Source organism: Juglans regia, chromosome 12, assembly GCF_001411555.2.
Source record: "Juglans regia cultivar Chandler chromosome 12, Walnut 2.0, whole genome shotgun sequence".
In the NCBI taxonomy this organism is placed as follows: Eukaryota; Viridiplantae; Streptophyta; class Magnoliopsida; order Fagales; family Juglandaceae; genus Juglans; species Juglans regia.
In genome coordinates this window covers 11,370,111-11,394,811 of record NC_049912.1, presented here as the reverse complement: position 1 = coordinate 11,394,811, position 24,701 = coordinate 11,370,111, and positions in this window count along the sequence as shown.

Below are 24,701 nucleotides of genomic sequence, written 5' to 3'. Positions count from 1 at the left end.
TTGGTCATGGTGGTTCGACGCAGTGAGAGAGAGAAAGTGTTAGAGAGAGAAACTATTAAACCGAGGGGAATAGAGGGGGTGAGGGTGGCGGACGACAATGGGCTTACTAGAGGGGAGCAGGCTCAACAAGGCTGAGTTGGTCGGCAATTTCTGTGGCCGTGGAGAGGTGGTCTGTTGCGGTGGCTGATGGTTGATGGGAGGGAGGCTGCGGTGGTTCTGAAGAACAAGGCTTACGGGTTGGCAGCTTGTAGGGGATTTGATACGAGGGCTTAAAAGGTTTCTTGTGTTTATTTCCGAGGTTTCGTGGGATTTTTTTAGAGGGAAAAGGAATGATTGATTATAGGATTTCAGAGTTGATTTCCTATTAGGATGATCAATTAGGAGGTAAGAACAAAAATGAGATTAGAATTATCCAATCAAGAGATAAGAATGAGACTTATGGGTGGAGATAGGGAAAAATAAGATTCAAATTCAAAACAAAACTCTAATGTCTATTGCAAAAAAATTGGATCATAATAAAATACCACTAATAAAATGATAATAACCTTATTAAAATGAATATTGTAAAATCTGATGATGATGATGATAATAATAATAATAATAATAATAACAATAATAATAATAATAATAATAATAATTATAGTTATATGAAAAATACATAAAACTTATCATTTGACCTAGTTTTAGGATCGGGTTGTTACAAAGGAGAAGGAAAAGCACGAAAGGAAAACATTATAAAGATACGCAGCTTGGCCTGACAAAAGTGTGGATAATTTCATTGAATCAAAGTTATATACAAGCCGCAGGGCAACAACATAGAGATATATACATTCCAAAAAAAAGGGAGAGAAAAAGAAGATAAAATAAAACGACGAAGAAGAATGCGCAAAGACAAATAGCCGGGCATGGCAAAATATAAGGCAATATCATTAATCATCACTAGTTAAAACATAAAGTCGCAGAGTTACAAAGAACAAGTTAAAACATAAAGCTGTAGAGTTACAAAGAATAAGTTACAACATAAATTCGCAGAGTTACAAAGAACAAGTTACAACGTAAAGCTACAGAGTTACAAAGAACAAGATACAACATAAGACGGCTCATCACGAGAACATACAACCAAAGTTAGCCAAGTAAGTTGGGGGGCAGCGAACCGAAGCCTAATCAAATCATGTTCTAGTGGAAGTGGTAGATAGAGATCTCCATCACTACGACGTGTCGATAACGCCCGAGGTTACCTCTAAAAAAATCAAAAGGGATGTAAAGAGGCAACTAATTGAGTCGTACGATGATAGCAACCACCAAGAAGCCACCTGAAACTGCCCGCCAGCTGAGGAGAGGTATGAGAAACTGTTGAAGGAGGTGAAGGTAGCAGACATGAAGGGTCTCAAAGATGAACTCAATAAGCAAAAGGGCGAGAACAAGAAGCTGAAGATGAGGTTTGGTGCCACAACATCAGTGAAGAGTAAGAAGATCTGCCCGGAAAGAGCCGTACGGCTTGCAGCCGAGGAGAATCCACCTTCAGCAGGCAGGATCGTTCCCAGCGGAGCTACCTGTAACGCTCGTCCTTGTGGTGAGACTTTTTACAAAATATTTTTAAAAAGGACAACGGGAATTACGTCCGATTTAAAGCTTTTCACTTGCATACCCAGGGTGCGAGACTCTACGTTTATAAAATAAAATGTGCTTTATGATAAAAGAGGTTTACAGCGAAAAACATTAATTCTTACAATAAAAAGCATCTCGGACATTTAAAACTCGTGCCTAGATTTCCGTGTTCTTCCACATGGGCCGTGTCCGTCTTGATCATGCAGTTTCTGTGGGGGGAGGGACATGCATAAAAACTAAAATGAGTCGAAGACTCGTAAGCATTACTTCATACAGTTAAAATATAACAACATAGGTTTTCATTCATGCATTCATCATTCATACATACTATTACGTGCATGCATACATGTCATATGTGCATTCATTTGAAAACATCACTGAACGGGGTTTTTCCTCTTTTAAACATGGGCTTTCTTTTCGTAAAACGTTTCTCCCGCCAGTGCCTTCATATCTTCAAGAGTTCGTGCATGTTTACGTGCATACGTGCGTTCTTTTGAAAACGTCACTAGACGGGATTTTTCCTTAAAAAGGCTTTCCTTTCTTTAAAACGTGTTCCCCGTCAGTGCCTTCATTTCTTAAAGGTTCATGCATTCGCGTTAGTACATGCATGCATACATCCATTCATTCTTATCACTTTAAGAATGATAACCCCGTGTGTTGGGGTTAGCTGTCTTCCTTTGAACCTGGACTCTGCCCGTAGCCACGGGTTGGGAATCCTTTTTCAGTCAAGGGGCAGCACTGGGTGCATTACTAGTAACTTACCCGGCATTGCAATCTGCCCATTCATTGATACTATTTTCATTCATTCATGTGGCCGTTATGTATCTTCATACATTTCATGCTTTCATGTCTTTCTTTACTTTTCATTCATTCGTTCATGTCAGCTTGAAAAAGCTGGAGCTTTCATTCAATTCATTCTTTCATTTAACAGTCCTTTCATGAGAAAACATTCCTTTTCATGAGAAAGCATTTCTTTTCATGAGAAAAACATCGTTTGGAGCGTAAGCTTGAAAATAGTCTTTTCCTTTTTCAGTTCATTTCAGTTCTATCCTTTCTTTAACAATTCGTTTGTGAAAAACGTCATTTAAGAACATACATAGGCTTAAACATCAGCTTTCGTGGCATCCATAAGCATCACCTTGAACGTCGTCAATCATGGCGTCCACGAGCATCACCTCATGGCGCACATGAAAGTGTCGGTTCGTAGGATCCATAAAAGCATCTGTTTTCATGCCTTTCATGCATTTACATCAGTTCATGGATTTTCTTAGAAAACACATACAATAGATACAGCGTATAGTCATCCATTCACATGTGTACAATTAATACTTTGGGTGCGTAAAAGGGGCTGCCAAGGAGGGGCCGTACATACTTATACATTTGAACACTTAGCATTTTCTTTCGTAAAGCGTCCTTCGTTTCTTTTTGTAAGCATCTTAAAGGAAAAACGTTTCTTGTATCTTGGAAAACTCTAGAAGAGTATGAATATAACACTTACTTGGACTCCATGCTACTTGCATATCATGCAGTCCATTCATGTGCTTGTTAGATGGCAACCTACATACATACACATACCTTAGCGTCATTTTCTATCTAGTGCATAAACAACTTAAACTAGAAATAGAACTACACATCACTTAGAACACTCTCCTTCTATCTCGTGCACTTACGTGCCATTTACTATGCTAAACCCTTCGAGGACCACTTACGATCACCACATCTTCCAAGTCAAAGTCTTGCCTCGAGTGCTCATCCACTAAAGTGAACCCATGATTCACCTTAGGATTAAGACACTAAACATTCGTCTTACTCTTCTTACTAACCACATTCCGACGCATGATTCCGATCGATAGAATCACGCATCTCAATCCTAACAATATGCCCGTCACTATCTTCATGCACCTTAGCCCACACTAAATCCTCATTCCCATCCATACAAGCCACACGGCTCTAAGCCAACTCTGAGGCTTAAGCACCGTGTAACTGTGCTAAGGACAGATTACCCATTATATATGATAAATCCGTCTGGCACATGTGTCTAACCAGATTACACATGTACCTTACCCCTTTATCACCTAAGACTAACATATAACATGTTGATCATCTGCTCGTAGGGACAAGAGCCATACTCCGATACCAACCTTCTCTTAACCCGGCTAGTATGACTCTTCACGCTACTCGTCCCTTTTGACAGTTCATCCCAACACTTAACACGACAAGACTCCATTCATAACTACGCCTTATGTCACGTCATATAGCTCGAGACTACACCCAAGCTACACCATAACCTTGTCGCATTACCCAACATTCTGCTATGTCAACCCCTAACTCATCACAAGTACGGTTCCTCACGTACTCCCATCACGTTCCCGTTACGCCATTCCTACACTCTAACACTTCACCCATCATAAGCATGACTATCAGTAACCACGTCACCTCGTGACGTTGCCCAGTCATGCTTCCGCTATGTACTCGTACACTTGTTTAGCTACTTTGCCCATCACAAGCACGACTGTCAATAGTCATGTCACTTCGTGACATTCCCAAGTCATGCTTCTGCTGCGCACTGTTCACTTACTCTACTACTTCACGCATACTCCTAGCCATAAGTCCATCACAGTGACACTTGCCACCTCAGACTATAAGCTACGCCATAACTACTTCGGGGCACTGTTCCGCAGTTCCCAACACTACTCACCATGCCCTATGCCCATCAACCACTCAACCATCCTTATCCCTGCGACACGCCATATGGTGTATCGCTATACCTCATGGAGTACACTCCACGTATACTCCCTTCAAATATGCCACATCACCATTATGGCATACTCGCCATATGGTAAATCACTCCGCCATACAAAGTACATTCCAAATGCACCCCCTTCATACTCATCACGCCATATCACCATTATGGCATATCCGCCATATGGTGCATCACTCCACCACATAGAGTACATTCCATGCCACATCACCATTATGGTATATTCACCGTATGGTGCATTATTCCACCACATAGAGTACACTTCACGCGTACTCTCTTCACACACACTACGCCATATCATCATTATGGCATACACACCATATGGTGCATCACTCCACCACATGAAATACACTTCATGCATACTCCATTCACATACATCATATGCCACACAGAGTACACTCAACGTGTACTCTTCCCATTCCACAATATGCTAGGAGGGTATATTTTACATATACTCTCCTTATCCCACACTACGCCACACACAGAGTACACCCAGCGTGTACTCTTCCCATTCCACATACACCACGCCACCATTACAACACAGTCCACAACACTACACAGTGCACTTTCCAAATACGCCCAACACTTCACAATACACTACATGGCACAGCACATCTCCACGCAACTTAGATATGCCCAACACCTCACATACACATCACATCACCACACTACACAGGATAATCCCAATACTTCATCACACAGCACCATATCACCACATCACAATACCACAACTCCACAAATACTAACAGCACAATCCACAACCTAGTCAACTAATCAATATCTAACATAAATACGAGGGATAGAGAGTTATACCATCGACGGGATAACCAGTGCGTTGCTCATTGGTCGTCACAGCCGATGATGTCGGAAGTGTCGTACGTGGTGGCTAACCCATGTACGTTAACTGTTTAGGCATTTGGATAGCTAGGTGTGGTCTTGGAAGGGCTCGTGTTGGCCTTGTGATGGTGGCAAGCAGCATAACATGACGGATCTAGCCGTGTAAAGTGGCGGTCAGCCACGCGCAGTGGCTTTCCATCACGTGGAGTGACTACCCACCACTCAAAGTGGTGGTTTGGGCCTAGGGTTGGGCTGAGGGGTTGCTAGTGGAGCTCCTGGTGGCACTAGGGTGGCGCCACGGTGGCTCACGGCGGAGGAATGAGGGAATGGCCTTGTCGGAGGGGGGAGAAGCCATGGGAGAGTGAGAGAGAGTGTGCGTGCATGGGCGGCAGATCAGGGTCGTGGATGGCCGGGATGGCTTGGTGGTGGCTTGAGGAGGCTGAAGGTGGCAGTCATCTGCCGTGGGTGGCGGCGTACGGTGGTGGAGGGAGGAGAACCCGTGCGTGAAGGAGGGAGAGAGCTCGTGCGGTGGAGGGAGGCTATGGGCCTTAGGTCAGGTGGAGGAGGAAGGGGGAGACCAGGAGTAGCTCGTGGTGGTGTCTGGTGGCCAAGGTGGTCGCGCACGGCGACTCTAGGAGCATCAGTGGCCTTGAAGCCGTGTGAACCCATTTTCATGGGTATGGTGCTTGTGCGCAATGGAAGGGGAGAGGGAGGCTGAGCTTGCTAGAGGATGATGGCAGCGGAAGGAGAAGCTACTGTGGAGGTGGTGGCACCGGAGGACGATGCACGGCGGCGCAGTAAGCATTAAGCCCGTTCAAGCTGTGCACGACGGCGCAAAGAGAGAGGGAGCGTGGGAGAGGGATATCGGCATGGGAGGACTCACCAGCTTGAGGTGGAGCTGGTGGTGCCGGCGGTGAGGTCTACTGACGCACGGCGGCACCGGGCTGAGGCATGGAGCAGTTCGACATGGAGATGGACTGCGTACAGCGTACGCCGGGGAGAGGGAGGAGAGAGAGAGAGAGAGCTGAGGAAAGTGAGGGAGAAAGGGAGGGTCTGGGTATTTAACCCAGTCCCTTCGTCTGGGGATCCAAGTAACGATCTAACGATGGATCTCAAACACTGATTTGAAAATGCATAAAACATTAACTTAATTAAAAGCGCTTAGAGGAATTAAGGTAGTATATTATTTAAACTACTTTAGTTTATAAAATAATATTCCTTCATCATAAATAAAATGATTAAACCTCACTTAACATATTTAAGAGAATAAAACCATTTGATTAATAAAAGCCTTCAACATAATTTAAATCTCATAATTTCTTAAATAATTGAAATCATTTTAATAATAATATTAAAATGATTTCTGACAATTATAATATTTTTTGGAGCTCTTCAAGAATATTATGATTGTTGTATTTAAGATCAATCTTAATTCAATAACACTGGAAATACTCTTTTAAATATTTCTAGCATGTTTAAAACATTGGACGTGCCCTAGAAGTCGCACGATATCTTTCGAAACACACCATCATGGTTCGGCACGCATGACAAGTCCGCAGTCGCTAGATAGAAGGGGCAGACAATCACAAAATCTCTGCCCTCGGGATTTGCTTACGTCATAAAGATGAAATATATGTCAGAAAGAGAGAAGCGTATATAAGAAGGAAGGAGCAGGGTATTACACTACCGCCAAGGGCGCTCGGAAGAAGGCCCTTCTCGATAAGAGCACCCTGATCCAAGGACTCCTTGTGTGGAGGAAGATCCCCCACACACAGGACTCGCAGGTCGCATCGAGGATTCTGAAGAACGTGAGTCTTTATCCACTCTAAGCCATCGGTATAACCGAGGCACCACGCGTCATCACAAACACCATGGACATATGACAACTCCTCCTACAGACTACGAATGGTAGCATCACAAGCCACTAGAACCTACCTGGCCATAGCCTAGTCGGCCTTCAAGTCCTTCCTTCGCTTCCTTTTCCTCCTCCAGGGCCTTTCTCTTGTCTGCCAGATGCTTGGAAGCCTTGTCAAATCGCTTCTTCAGCCACGGGTTCATCCGGCTGTCAAACTCGCATCACTGGTGTAGTTCTCGATTTTTTGCCTGCAGCCGCTCAAGCTCCAACTGACAGTTGTCGAAAGACTATTACAAGCGCGGCCTCAATGTGAAGAGCACTGACTTCACACTGGGATCTTGACAAGTCAGCAAGGGCCTCCTCGGCCTCTTCTTTCTACTTCCGCTCCTTCGCAGCACAGTCTAAGGCCAACTGCGCAAGTGAAAGAAGTGCCCAGTTCTCACTCGCCACCTTCTCTCGGCCATCCACGATGAAAGCCGCCAGACACTCCAGCCTTTGCCACAAAAGTCCAAATCAAGATCAAGAAAGGAAACAAACAAACAGTCTAGTGAGTTTGTAAGTAAAGATCTTACCCCAGCAAATAGCCTCTTAAGTTTGCCATCCACCTTTCGAATGCGGTCAGCGCAGCTCGGCGAAGCCGTAGGCCGAAAGTCCATCGGAACCTCAATGACAACCTCCTCGTGGTCCCCCTCGTCAAAAGCCATAGGCATCATGGCTACTTTAGGCAAAGGAGCGCCCGTCGTTACCTCCTCCGCCAAAATAGCAACCCCCGCCACTTCGACATCATTAGAGGAGACGACTTCAACCACTAGAGCGATTTCGGCAACGACGCCTTGAACCGACGACATGGAGCAAGGAAGATCCACTATCGTCGCCATCTTCTTGGGCGCCGGCAGTTCAAGCTAGATAACGAGCACCATTACATAAGGACCCTCAGGAGGAATGGGAACGTCGTCAAAATCAGATATGACGGGGGGAGTACTCTAGAGCCTCTTTCCCTTCCCCTCCACCGGTGGACTAGGGGAGCAACTACGGGCACACGACGTGACCAGCCTTATTTGGAAGCCAACGTTGGAGCACAAATTGGCCGAGGGGCCACATACCGACGAAGGTTGTCCTCAGCCAGCAGAGCCTCTAAGGAAATGTCGTTCGGACGCACCTCCACCCAAGCTCGAATGACCTTGAGCCTAAGTGCCACCTCCTGGGTCGGGCTAGGGTGACGAACCTTATCCCCATCCACGACACCCCATATGGAGAAAACATGAAAAGAGCACTTAATGGTCTGCCAGGCAGGAAACTCCCATTCATCGCTCGACAAAAAGAAGAACCGACGACTATACCCCTTCACAACAATATGTCGCGCCTCCAGCTGATCCAATTCCTGGATTGGCTGGAAACTGTAGATGTGCCAACCCTTCCTTAAAATATTGTGGGTGCAGAAGAACTCACTCGCTGTGAGATCTGGGTAGTCTGACCCAGCCTCCTCTAAAGCGTAATGCCAAATAACGCATCACAATACAAGAATCCTCCATGCACTAGGAAGGAGTTGGGCAGGCGCCAACTCGAAGAAGGCCAATACTTCTCGCATCGGCCGATAGAAGGACATAATAAGGCCATAGGGGGGGAACATGGCGGGGTACACCGCTACCTTGGTGCAGTGTAGGTCTCCTTCAACTACTCCAATTCGGCAAGAGTTGTGATGCCTCCAAATTCTGCTTGGGATTGGACGGACATTTGAAGCATCGAGACATGCAACACAAGGTTACCTGCATCTGTGCAACACAAGGTTACCTGTGCAATATTCGCAGCGAATAATTTTTTTTTTCTTTAGCAATACTATGCACCAAATTGAAAATATCTCAAGTACTTAAAGCATACTTCATATATAATGACATACTAAACAACTGAGATCACAACGCTAGTCCAAAATGATTGTGATCAAAAGAGTACTGGAGATTCAACTCCATAAGTACAAGTAGTAATTTGAGTTAACTATTATACTATCATTGACGTCGCACCGTCGCTTAGTCGACCATTTCTAGTTGGTCGATTCTCGACTCTCCTTCAAATCCTGTAGCAAGATCTACCATTTGGGAGGGAATGGTAGTTACGACTACTACAATGAGATTTAATTACAAATATCAGCAAGTTAACAAAAAAAACCTCCACACAGGTTAATGATGCATATATGGCAATGAAAACATGAATGCATAATCAAAGTTGTTGCCTAGATGACTAACACAAGAGGGGGTGAATTGGGTAGTATTTAAAAATCTACAATTATAAATCAAATACAAAATATGAAGCAGTAATAAATATAAAGAGTAAGGGTAAGAGAAAGCAAACTCATTATTTTAAGGTGGTTCAACCCCACTTCCTATGTCCTCGCTTCAAGCTACCCCTTGAGGATTCTCAAATTCACTATTCAGCCTCCTTCAGGTGGAGATAGAAACATATTACATCTATGAGCAGTACCGCTATAAAGAATTAGTGTAGAACACCTTCTACACTTGCAATCACCTTACATGTGGTGATTCAACGTCTATTCCCTGTGTAGAATACCTTCTACACGCACAAGGGTTATACACACCCTTTTACTGATACAAGAACTGATAGTAGGTAAGTTATCAGAAAACACTCCTCAATGAGTGGAATAAAAACAATACAGCGCAAACTATATCGCTCTCAAAATGAACAAGGGTTAAGGCTCAATGCTTAGAGAAGAGAAAGTGAAAGCTTTGAATGAATGTTGCAAAACTTGCAATGATGTGCGTATGCTTTTGTTGTTATTGTTCATTTTGAAGATCTCAAATGAGCTATTCATAGGCATATGAGACTTCATTTTCAAATTTAAAAAGATTCAGATGTCAAAGACAACATCACTCACTTTTTAAAATTTTTCAAATCAAAGTTTTACTATTCGTAATTGTCAAAGACAATATCATTCACTTTTCAAAATATTCAAATCAAAGTTTTGCTTTTCATAATTGTCAAAGACAACATCATTCACTTTTCAAAATATTCAAATCAAGATTTTATTTTTCATAATTGTAAAAGACAACATCATTCACTTTTTAAAATATTCAAATCAAAGTGTTGTTTTTCGTAATTGTCAAAGAAAATATCATTCACTTTTTAAAATATTCAAATCTTTTAATCATGTCATGTACATGTGAAAGATGACAATCAATCATCTTTTAAAAATCATATTTCAAACTTTTAATTTTAAAATATGTCATGCACATGTGGAAAATGCAATTTGATGCTTTATGATAAAAGATTAATTTTGAGCCTTAATTTAATTTTGAATTTTATCAAGAGATACAAAATTACTCTAAGAGCTTCATTTGCGAGTTTTTTCCCTTGATTACTCATGCTTGGTTCATTTATGTGCTTGGCTTCATTATGTAGACAACTTGAGCTTGAGATCTTTTTATGCTTGAATTCATTTGTTAGCATCAAAATCCATTTGTAGATATGTAATTATATGAGGCTTGAGACCTTAGGTTCAACAATCTCCCCATTTTTTATGATGACAAACACTTAGTAGAACTCTGAAGCATTTAGTAATACTTAAGCTCCCCCTGAGAATGTGCGTTAATTTTTCAAGCAATAGATAAACATAATTTCAAGCATATATAACAAGCTTAATAAATAAAGCATTGGAAAGAACATGTTAATGTTCTAGTCTAAAATTTCTCCCACTTTTGGTATCATTAAAAAAGAAACCGCAATAAGCAATGCCAAATGACTAATGAAAACAGTGCGTTTGTAGAAACTGTGTCCCTAACGCATGCCACAAATCACAATCCGCCTGGGTCCCTGACGCGAGCCTTACCCGGGTCCCACCTGGATTAACTTTAACACCTTTTGCAGAGATTTGAATGCTCTAGGTTTCTGTAAAAAGACCATTTTCACCCTTTGACTACCCACAAAACAAATTATCACATTGTCTATTGACCTAGTTTTAGTTTATTCAAAACGATAGCATGCTCAAGCAACATTCTTCCAATAATGTTCGAGATTTGAATCAGGAACCATTTACTCCTCAACCCTAATTTTCTCTCCTGAGGCCGTCGACACCATGATAGGAGCAGTGATACATTTTTCAAGTAGGACTGATATTGAGGTTGTTGCAGGATCAAGAATAATATGCTGCCTCTATTACGACCATGTCTCGGAGGTTAATGGCAAGGGTGAGTGAAGTTGATAGGCTTAACAATCAAATATCTGAGTTGTATCAAAGGCTTGTTAATAAAAGTAGAAAGAATAAAAAATTAAAACAAGAAAACAATGAGTTGAAGAAATGTGTGGACTGGTACGCTCATGACCTGCAACCACCAATAGAGGAGCTGGAACGAGAGAGAGTACAAATACAAAGTCAACATTAGCAGTTAACAATAGAGGTTCAACGTTTACAAGAAAAATAGAGACATTTTGCAGTTTGTCTCGCTGGCTTAGCTAAATAAAATATGCATCCAACATATCTTATAATCTTGACTAAGTAAGTTTTGAAGAACTGATAGCTTGTCTTGTTCTCATTTCCATTTCTATAAAATTAGTCTTGAGTTTCATCTAATTCGCATCAAATCTTCTTTTGCTCTCTGTAATTCATCTGCATTCTTATCTAATTCCCTATTTTTTTAATGGCTTAGCAATCTTCTTCCAACAATCTCCTTGTTCACTACATGGGGTATACTACACCCTAGCCACTAGTTATTTCTGCATTTACCATAGGTGCTGTGATGCAGCATGAGAGTGATCTGACTAACAAGTCAGATGAAGAAGCCATTTATGAACTTGTGAGTCTCGATACTCATCGTCCTTTGTCGCATTTTTTCGACGGTTGCAGTCTAGAACTTGTGAGGTTGAAAAGTTTAACGAGAATATTTGTGTACTTCAACGACTTGTTCATGAGTCTAACTAAAAAATAGGAGACTTGAGGCTAGAGAATAAGGATTTAAAATCCTTGCTTACCTCTTCATTTCGATTGGCTAATTCTTTAGATAAGGATGACATAGTGATATATGAAGAGCAAGATCGCTTGAAAAATGAGATTAAAAGTCTCAAATTTTTTTAAGTCATTTGAGATAATAAAAAAACTTTAATTGATATTCATGACATGCATCTTTCCCATTTCTCTTCTAATCATGCATAGTCTATCTTCTGGCAAAGTTTTTGTGAAAATGTTTGCCAAATGATCGTATGTGCTTGTGAATTCTAGTACAATATCGCCCTTCTACACATGATCTTAGAGAAAATGATATCTAATCTCAATATGCTTAGTTCTAGAATGTTGTATTGGGTTCTTTGAAAAATTTATAGCACTTGTATTATCAAATTTTATTGGAATGTGATTGTACATGAGTTTAAAATCTTCAAGTTGTTGCTTCATGTAAAGAACTCGAGCACAACAACTACCCACAGCAACATATTCTGCCTTAACAATAGATAATGCAACAGAATTTTGATTTTTACTAAACCATGAAACAAGTGCATGACCTAAGAAATGACATGTTCCAAAAGTACTTTTTCGATAAACTTTGCAACCAGCATAATCTGCATCTGAGTAGCTGATTAGATCAAAAGAAGTATACTTAGGATATCATAACCCTAGGTCAATTGTACCAGCAAGACATCTAAGAATGCGCTTAATTGCAGTCAAGTGAGATTCTTTTGGAGATGATTGAAAATGTGCACATAAGCATACACTGAACATAATATCTAGTCTACTAGTTGTTAAATATAATAGACTATCAATTATACCTTGATATACCTTTGAGTCAATTGGCTTATCGATTTCATCCTTGTCAACTTTGGTAGATGGACTCATTGGTGTTCTAATTTCTTTCGTACCTTCTATCCCAAAATTTTTGAGTAATTCTTTGATATATTTTCATTGATTGATGAATGTTCCACTTTTTGCTTACTTGATTTGCAATTCGAGAAAGAAGTCAAGTTCTCCCATCATGCCCATTTCAAATTCTTCATGCATACTCTTAGCAAAATCTTGTCACATATTTTCATTAGTAACACCAAATATTATATCATCCACATAAATCTAAATCAAAAGAATATCATCTTTTTCATGTTTGATGAGAAAATATTTGTATCGATTTTTCCTCTTAAAAAACATTTTTCAATCAAGAAACCACTAAGTCTCTCATACCAAGTTCTAGGGGCTTGTTTGAGTCCATATAGTGCTTTCGTGAGCTTGAAAACGTGATTTGAAGAAATATGATTTTCAAAACCTAGAGGTTGCTCAACATATACCTCTTCATTTATAAAACCATTTAAAAACGTACTTTTAACATCCATTTGAAAAAGTTTGAAATTTTTATAACAAGTATAAGCAAGTAGCATTCGAATAGCTTCTAATTAAGCAACCGGTGCATATGTCTCATTATAATCGATTTCTTTGTCTTGATTGAAACCTTGGACTACAAGTCGAGCCTTGTTTCTAGTGATGACTCCTGACTCATCTTTCTTGTTTCTAAAAATCCATTTTGTTCCAATAACAGTATGATTTTTGGGTCTAGGGACAAGTGTACAAACATCATTTCTTTCACATTGATTTAGCTCTTCTTGCATAATTAGAATCCAAGATTCATCATGAAGTGCTTCATCAATATTTTTGGGTTCAATTTGAGATAGAAAAACAGTATGATTGCAAATATTTCTAAGAGATGATCGAGTACCTACACCTCGTGAAGGTTCTCCTAGAATTTGTTTCACTAGATGATCTTTCACAAGTTTCCATTGTTTGGTTGCATCTTGCATCAAGTTTTGATGATCTTTACTGATGTCTCCATGCTGGACTTTCTCTATTGTGTTCTCTTGGTTGAGATTGAGACTAATTATTTTATTTATACCTTCTATTTCTTCATCAACAGATTTCTTGGAGAGTAGAGGGTTAGATTCATCAAATACTACATGCATAGATTTTTGTACATGAAAGTATTTGCATGTCATTCAAAATGAAGTATTTGCATCCAAATACATGAAAGTAACCAATGTTGGGTTTTTTCTCATTCCAAAGCTCATAGGGGGTTTTATCTAATTTAGACCTTAACATAACTCTATTATGACATACAAGCAGTACTTACTGCTTCGGCCCAAGAATAACTAGGCAAGTTGTTATCATTGAGCATTGCTCTTGCTATCTCTTGAATAGATTTGTTCTTCCTATCTACTACCTCATTTTGTTGAGGAGTTCGAGGAGCTAAGAAATTATGCATAAAACCATTTTCATCGCAAAAAGTTTCAATGTCTTTATTAACAAACTATTTCCCCTATCACTACGGATACTTGAAATAGTATATAGCCCTTTTCATTTTGAATTTTCCTGCATAACTTGATAAAGGTATTATGTGCCTCATCTTTATGAGAAAGAAAGATGACCCAAATATGTCTAGAGAAACCATCAACAATAACAAATGCATAATATTTTCCTCCTAGACTTCCAACTCTGTTTGGTCCAAAAAGATCCATGTGTATCAGTTGCAGTGGTCTAGTAGTGGAAATATGTTGCTTGGTTTTAAAAGAAGTTTTTGTTTGTTTACCAAACTGGCATGCATCTCACAAATTTTGTCTTTAGGAAAATTTGTCTTTGGTAAACCTCTCACAAGATCATTTTTTGAAAGTTTAGAAATAAGTTCCATGTTGGCATGACCTAGTCTTCTATGCCATAGCCAACTAGTTTCATTTTGAGTTGAAAGACAAATAACATCTTGTGAGACAATTTCTTCAAATTCAGTAGTATAAACATTATTCCTTTTAAGAGCAATAAAACATACATTGCAATCATGATTATTCAAAATAATGCATTTATCTATTTTGAAAGTAATTTTAAATCCTTTATCACATAATTGACTTATGCTCAAAAGATTATGCTTTAGACCTTCACCAAGTAGAATATTTTCAATTATGAGAGATGACTGATTACCAACTTTACCTATTCACATGATCTTTCCTTTCAAATTGTTTCCAGCTGTCACGTGTTCTTCTTTTTTAGATGTAAAATCAATGAACTTAGACTTATCTCCCGCCATGTGTCTTGAACATCCACTATCTAAAAACCATTTGCTTTTGCTTATGGAGAACTTCATGCATACCTATAAAAATAATTAAAATGATTCTTCTTGATACCTAAGTTCTTTGGGTCCTTCATTTATTAGTATTAGAAGAAACAAGATTTTTAGGTACTCATATGGCCCTAATAGTCATTGTATGTTTTCTTCTAATAAGACAAGCATGATAATTATGACCATTTCTATTATAAAAATTGCAAATAGCATGTGACATATACGAAAAACTTGAGTGATTGTAGTAGTATCTTTCTTTGAAAAATTTACTTTTATGAAAAGAATTTTGAATGTTGGATTTTGATTTAGAAGGATTATCAAATAAGTTTTTATAAGGTTTGTATTTTTGTTTTGGCATGTATCACAAGCTTGCATTGTCAAAAACACATTTTCTACTACCAATAAGTTTTTTAAAATTTCTTTTTCCGTTTGTAAGTTTTCAACAATCTTTTCTAAATCAGTCACTTTCTTCTTCAACTCATAATTTTCATATTTCAAAATAATGTTTTCTTTTCTTAAAACATCAATTTCGTTTGTTAAATAAGAATTTTTTTTTCAAAGTTGTATATTTGATACCCAATTTCTCCAGTTCCTCATGTACCTCTTCCAAGACATTTTATGATTCTTCATATGAAGGATTTTCTATATTGTCAAGATTTATTACCTCAATGTCATCTTTAGCCATCAGACAAATACTTGCAGATTCTCCATTGTTTGCTTCGCTGTCTGAGCTACTTGAAATCATCATTCCATGTTGATTTCATTGCTTTCTTCCCCTTGTTTCAATCTTTCTTTAGTAGAGGACAATCAGCCTTGATATATCCTAACTTATTGCATTTGTAACAAGTTAAAGAATCATTTTTACTTGTATCTTTCCTTGAAAAACTTTTTAAAGGATTTCCTTGAATGAGCTTTATTTCTCTTTAAGAATCTTTTAATTTTCCTTGTTATCATCGCAACTTCTTCATCTTGGTTATCACTTTCCTCATCTTCATCACTTTCACTTCCATGAGGAACAATTTTAAGTGCCAAGTTCTTCTTTGGCTTTCATTCTTCTTCTCCTCTTTTTAATCTGTACTCATGGGTGATAAGTGGCCCGATGAGATCATTTACTTCGAGTTTCTTGAGGTCTTTAACTTTAAGAATCGTCGTCACTTTTGATTTCCAGCGTTTTGGCAAAGTGTTGAGAATTTTTTTTCCTATCTCAACGTTGGAATAGACTTTGTCGAGAGCTATCAAGTTGTTTATGATATTAGTGAAACGAGTGTACATACTAGAATTAGATTCATCATCATTCATTTTAAACATTTCATAATCATGAGTAAGAATATAAATTCTCGATTCCTTGACTTGTGAAATTCATTTATAAGTAACTTCCAAGTTATCCCAAACTTCATTTGCCGTCTTGCAAGTCATTATTCTATTGAACTCATTTTCATTGAGAGAATTATATAGGAGATTCATAGCCGTTGAATTCAATGTTGTAATTATATCGTCTTCAAGATCGAACTTTTCTTCTTCCCTTTTGACCTTTACTCCATCAACTTTTGTTGGGATATAAGATCAATTTATAATGCATTTCCAAATTTCTTTTTCTTGAAATTGAAGGAAAATTTTCATTCTAGTTTTCTAGAATATGTAATTGTCTCTACAAAATAGTAAAAGCCAACTGCTAGATTGGCCTTCACCAAATGTCATTGCAATGTTAGTCATAAGATTTTAACTTAAAAGATAATTAATCTTGTAAAAAGAGCCATTGCTCTAATATCACTTGTTGTCTAGATGACTAACACAAGAGGGGGTGAATTAGGTTGTATTTAAAAATCCACAATTATAAATCAAATACACAATATAAAATATGAACACGATATGAGCAGTAATAAATATAAAGAGTAAGGGTAAGAAAAAGCAAATTCAGTCCAACTGCCTACGTCTTCGCCTCAAGCTACCCTTTGAAGATTCCCAAATTCACTATTCAACCTCTTTCAGGTGGAGATAGAAACCTATTACACATTTAAGTTGTACTGCTACAAAGAATCTGTGTAGAACACCCTCTAAGCTTGTAATCACCTTACACGTGATGATTCAACATCTATTCCCTGTGTAGAATATATTCTACATGCACAAGGGTTATACACACCATTTTATTGATACAAGAACTGATAGTGAGTAGGTTATCAGAAAACACTTCTCAATGAGTGGAATAAAAACAATATAGCACAAACTATATATCTCTCAAAATGAACAAGGGTTAAGGCTCAATGTTTAGATAAGAGAGAGTGAAAGTTTTGAATAAATGTTGTAAAACTTGCAATAATGTGCGTATGCTCTAGTTGTTATTGTTGATTTTGAAGATCTTAAATGAGCTATTTATAGACATATGAGACTTCATTTTCAAATTTAAAAAGATCCACATGTCAAAAATAATATCATTTACTTTTCAAAATTTTTTAAATCAAAGTTTTACTTTTCGTAATGGTCAAAGACAACATCATTAACTTTTCAAAATATTTAAATCAAAGTTTTGCTTTTCATAATTGTTAAAGACAACATCATTTACATTTCAAAATATTTAAATCTTTTAACCATGTCATGCACATTTAAAAGATGATAATCAATCATCTTTCAAAAATTCAAATTTCAAACTTTTAATTTTTAAATATGTAATACACATGTAGAAAATGCAATTTGATGCTTGTTCACTTAAAAATATCTCTGCAAGTGTATATAATCATAAGAAGTAATAAATTGTTTAAAGAAAATAGATATCGAACCTACAAGGAAAAATTATGTTATTGAGTATTGTAATTGACTAAATTATTAACTATTTGGAAAAATGAAATTTAAAGAGTAGATTATCTAAATTAAACTGAAGAAAAGAACATTAAAATTAAGATTTTTAAAATAATGAGAATAGATATAGAGCGTTTGACTTCACCTAGCAAATCTCACATAGTTTAATCTCCCTTGTTATAGAATTTCAATTATCCCAAGATGATGACAAAAATTCCTTAATTATTCAATATTTTCTCTCGAATAATACCAAAAATATCTCCAACTAATAACTCCATATATCTATGAGAGTTTAGCTAATTGGAAACTCATTAAGTTTTTTGGATTTTTTTTTTAAATCACACTAGTTGCGGTAAAGCATCGGTAAAGCATCTCTGCTTTCGCTCAACTATTGGTGTTTAATCTTAGAGATTTAATCACAAATCATCTTTCGGTCTCATTGCAATCCAAAAGATTGAACAATAGTTAGTTAGAAAATCGTAAGCATTAAGAACAATGAATAAATATTCAATCATGGAATTATTGAAAATAAAATAATTTGTAATATAAACTGTATATTTAATGCTCTAGATAATAGAATTAGTTCATAATGGAATTTAAAAGAATAAAACTGGTATTCTTCATTGAACTCGGTTGAGGAAACATGCGACTCTCGCCTCTACTCTCCAGATCTGTCTCCTCGAAAGAACACTTCAAGAATAAATTTTGGAACTCTAAACTCAAACTCAGACTAAAACTAAAAAGTAAGATTAAGAATCCAGTCCTCCTATTCATCCCACAAAACGAGATTTAATAGATGTCAAAACTCAAATTTGTAAACAAAATAAAATGCATCTACAATCTAGCCTAAAAATCTGGAAAAAAGTTTCTAAAGATAGATGTTAACATAAAAGGAAGTATCCCAAGAATATCAAAATTATCTAAAATGGAAAATTTAGTGATATACGGCTTGAATTGCAAAGTTCGGGAGGATTTGGTTGCCAAAAGATTGATTGCAGAACTCGGAAGGGTCCCACAGGGTATATGCCGTGTGCGCTGACTATAACTGGCGGGAGTGGAGGTCACAAAGACCACACAACCCTCTCCTCGCCTATCAAGTGGAAGACTCCCGACCGAGATGAAACACTCATCTCGCCTTTTATAGTTGTTGCCCACGATGTCGTTTAGGCTGGTCTTTTAAGTTGGTCGTTTAGACTAGTCACCTCATCTAACCGCTTAGAACCTTGTCGCCAAGCCTTAATGCCTTCTGTCACGCCTTCTGTAGTCTCTTCTTTTGTACCAAAATGCTCTCATTTTACATTAAATCTTCTCATTCCTTCAAATCTAAGAAAATAAATAAAAATATGTAGAAATAAAATAAAATTAATAGTATTGAATGGAAAATGACACTTTTCATAAATAAAAGAGTGATCAAAATCACATAAAAATAACACTTATCAATGCTTTATGATAAAAAATTAATTTTGAGCCTTAATCTAATTTCGAATTTTATCAAGAGATGAACAAAATTACTCTAAGAGCTTCATTTGCAAGCTTGTTCCCTTTCTTGCTCATACTTGGTTCATTGATGTGCTTGGCTTCATTGTGTAGACAATTTGAGCTTGGAATTCCTTTATGCTTAAATTCATTTGTTATCATCAAAATCCATATATATATATATATATATATATATGTAATTATATGAGGCTTAAAACCTTAGTTCAACAAAAGTCATAAGGAATCATAGCATAACTTGACATACAACATAACATAACTGACATAATTTAAACTGAAGCGTGAACTGAACTTGACTTGCTTAAACTGAACTTGACTTAAACTGAGATTTGATTTGACATGAACTTGATCTGAAACTTGACTTAACATGAACTTGATCTGAGACTTGACTTAACATGAACTAGAAATATATTCTTATCTCAAGGAATTACCTAATGTTCTTATCTCATGGGGTTACCACGATAACACAGTCTTATCTCATGAGATTACCATGATAAAATAATTTTATTTCATGGGGTTACTATGATTTAACAATAACTATGAACTGAACAATAACTTAATTGCACGAGGACGTACATGAACGTTAGATACATGAACAACTTGACATGATTGTTCTCGAAATACACAAACTGTATTCAAGATGAAACGTGACTAGAATACCAAAGGACAGAAGCCCTGACGTAACATAACTTGACTCAAATGTAATACAAAAGATATGATCTACTTGAGGTATAAACATTTCGTAACATGACATAACATGTAATAGGCAACATACTTAGCATGACATAATGAATAATAGACAATATATTTAACATGACATGCTTGCAACAGTGAATATTACATGACATGACATACATGTAACACATGACATACTTAACAAGACGTGCTTGCAATGTATAGTAAAACACGACAGAATATCTTGCTTAACAGATAACAATTCATAACAGACTAAATTATGTATGACAGATAAATATGTAATAACTTGGCATGACACATATGATAACATACATACATACACTGTAGTTTCTTTACTCGTTACACATACAAATTATACTGATAGTAAGTTAAAAGCCAACTTACATCGGTCTTCACGTTTCTAGATAAAACTCAAATGCAATCATGAAAACTGAAAGTAGTGATTTCTAAAAACTACAACTCAATCACTAACAATTAAAAATATGGAAAAGTATTAACTTAGAGTAAAATGACCATTTTACCCTCTATATGTGAGAAAATGATCATTTTACCCATAACTTAAGGATTTTGCATCCTAACTCTAAAAATACCAAAAGTTAGGATTTTACATCCTAACTCTATGTAAATTTTGTCCTAAACTCAAATATCAATTTAGAAAAATTTAAAACTAAACACAACCATTAAAACTCTATAAGGGTCGAAACTTACATAGGTTATTTCCCTTTATTTTTGTTGCAATTCTTTCAAATTTTAAAACTCATGATTGAACCAAAAATTTTCTTCTAATATACTCATAACATATTCCTAAGGATAATCATAATTTGAATCGTGAACAAAAGTCATCAAAATCACTAAAACTATACTTGAACTTTTTGGTTTTTCTTCAAAGTTCAAAACAGATTTTTGTTTCTAACTTGTTTTGATCAACTTCTTGATCCAAGACTTAAAAAGATGTGATCTTCAAACTAAAACCTCACATGGTTTAAAAAGGCGTCCTAAAACAGATCTAAGCTTTAAAAGATTACATGGTTAAAAATCAACCAAAACATGAGTTTAGCCAAGAACATCATCACTTTGGCCTAACCAAATATCTCATTGCATAAAATTTTATATCTTTGAAACTAACATCAAATATCTTCAAAAAAAATTCTAACATGTATATAAGAGGTTTATGATCCTTAAATAAAAATATTAAAGCCATGGGAATAAGATTAAACCATAAAAGATCTAAACTTTCTCAAAACAAAAATTGTTTTTCCTATTTAAGTTTCTAAGTTTCTAGATTTAAGAAAATATTTCACCAAAAATTTTAATCATGCACAAATCCTCAACTAATAACCATATATACATGTTAACAGTACTCCATAAAAATTTCGGATCAAGATCTATTCATTAGCTTCGTCAAAAACTCAAAATATAACACACTCTCTAATTTGTCGCTCAGAATGACTTTTCTGGGGTTTAAACAATTTTTGACCAATCAAATGATCTTTAAATGGAACAAATAAGATATCCACATAAATTAAACTAAAACAAGAACAACTATAATGAAGGAAGATTTGTGAGAAAACACTTAAAAAATCTTCGAATAAGGTGTACATAAGAGTTTAGAAAAGCTGTCTGAAAGTGTCTTTTGTGTTTTATCAAATAAAAGTATAAATGAGAGATGTTTTTAGTGGGAAGTGGGCTAGAGAGCTTCTTAGACAAGTTATAGAAGATGATAAGGCTGCAATAAAACTTGAGTATTGGTCTTTTCTACCCAATTCAATATATAAAAATCAGCTCAAGATATTTTCTCAAGGTTGAGTGTAGAATTGAAAGAGTGAGGTGACCCCTTTAGCCTTTTTTTTCAAAAATCCTCTAATCCCTCTTGAACAAATTTGGTTAGTCATGTGGGGAGTGAACTTGCTTAGTCAAAAAGCAATGTTAAGATGACCAAATTTGTGGGTCTAAACAGAATGAGCCTAAATTTTGGATTTTCAAGAGGCTTGGGTTGCTATCAAACTCAAATCTAATATCTCTTAGTTCAATCAATTTTCCAAAGTTAACAAGGTTGGATAATGATATTCTAATACAAATTTAAAAGATTAATAGCATGTGGGAGTAATTTAATCAAGCGATTAATCACAATGATAAAAACTGATTCATTTAAGTTTTGGAGGTCAACTTTATGGTTTGGATAAAGTCATTTAGGATTTTAGTTTCCACCATGCTTTTGGGTTCTTAATTAGATTCCAACCATATAGGATTTCACTAGGGTGGTAATCCTCTTTAATTTGGCACAATTTGATTGGTTGGATGAAATAAGGTTTTTGCTTAGGTGGCATGATCTCACACATTGATTCCTTCAAATCTATCAAACGTTTCTCATAGTGCCAAGTGTCTAATACTATTCAATATATGTGGCTAAAATCTTGTCAAATGTCCAAATAAAACTTCTTAAATCTAATTTGGACATTTCATACTGTGATTTTGAAACACTATACTATGTGCGTTTATCGAGATTACTATTCACTCTAGAAAAGTGAATAATAAATATAGCACTAAAAATTTCTAGATATTTATATTAACCTACAGTGAAAATTGTTTATCGAATTCAACCCCGAAGTCTTCCTAAAAATAATTTCATAGTTTCAAACAGGCATTTCGTCCAAAAATATGAAAATAGATTTATTACGCCACAAAATCCTAATAATCAACTGAGTTTAATGGCGCAGACCATAACACATTCTGACACTTATAACTAAAATAATTAGAATCGCACTTCTGCCACCATAGTGAGTGATAACACTAACTATATTGAGAGACTAAAACCTATGTGATTGGTCGATTCGTTCACGAGGTTCCTAAAATCAATAGAAATCCCACCATTGAATTTCTAGCGGACTGTTACAGGAGTCACCACCGATTGCCACGAAAAATTGACGAACTCTTCCGGAACGATGTCGCCCTGGCCACCCATGGCTCGTGTATCATCAGAGGGCCCAATCGATGCAGAAGGACACGAAGATTTCTTCGGGGCCATTAGTAATTAGGGGGAAGATAAAGGAATTTAGGAGGAAAACTAGAAGAGAACAATGCGAAATGAGTCTAAAAAAGGGAAAGGAACGTAGAGAACGAAGTAGAAGAGGAAATGAGTGAATTGAACTACCACAGGGGGAGGAAGGGGCTTTATATAGGCAAGATTGAATGTTGACCTCCTGAGGCAATATAACTCCACATGTCCTCCAAAGCACCAGAATCCCTTGATTGCTGCGATTTCAACATAGCGTATTTGCTGATATGACGCGAGAATAAATAACTGTCTGACACAAGGTCATGATGAGGGGATCGAAGGGGCGCCATTCAATGCGGAATAGAACCGTCACAATGTAGCCATAAAAGCATGAGACCAACCGTTGCCTGACTCAAAATAAAAGAGGTTGAGCAGTCTTGCAGTACAAGGACTAAGGGAATAAAGGAAATATTCCCCTTGGACCTGGAATTGGCGGGGTCTATAAAGGGATTTTCCCCACTTCACAAAGCTCATTAGGCCTCAGCCCAATATCTGGCCATAGGGTCACCAGGACCACGCTTGAAGCAAGGTGCTGTCAGGGAAGTGGATCAAGTGACTGACGAGATAAATCAGCCTGATATCGCGCGGCCACGTATTGGACTTAGAAACTTGTACAAAACGTAGCAAGAAATACGGAGAACCCTCGATCCACTGACAGGGGAATATTTACGACTCACAAAGGATAAAAGTAAGGCCAGAGAACCATGTCATATTAATGACATCACTACTAAGCTACACGCCACATTGAAGGTGCCGTCACAGAGCCACACCATATTAAAGAACTCTGACAACATGAATAGTATGAGAGGCATGAACTCCGTATAAACATACACGATCTATTCCCCCCAGACTCATGATATAAATAGCAAGCCCAAATACGAGAAAGTCTCTCTAATCGTTAGATTTTTTCACTTATTTACACACTTCCAAGAGAATTTATTAACTTTAGCATCAGAGACTCCTTGACCTCAAGGCTGCCCTCTCCTAGTTCCCCCATTCTCTATCTTTTGCAGGCCTAAGTTTTGAATACCCAAGTTGTCGGAACCTGACCCAAATGAGAAATTCTATTTGCAGTCCTCAAGTGGGGACTGCATGTGCAAGCACATTGTTAAATGAGAGAAAACATCATTTTAGGAAGGATAATTTTGTAATTTTAAAAAATTTTAAAGTTAAAATAGTCTAGGCTTGTATTACAATCCCCAAATGGGGACTGTATCTAGCATTGCTCGACCCAAATACGTGCGAAACATGATATTAACAATTATGATAGTAAAGTTGAGATGAGTTGAAAACATCTCATCTTAAATTTATCATAATTTTATTTTTAAATATTATTTAAATACAAGATATGTTTTAATTTTAAATTTTAAAATAAAAATAATATTAAGAAATCAATTTTAAATAATTTTTTAACTTTATAATAAATTTATTTAATTTAATTTTCTATTTTTTAAAATTTAATAAAATAATCTAATTTAAGTTAATTTATTATTATTTATAAAATTCTACTATTATTTC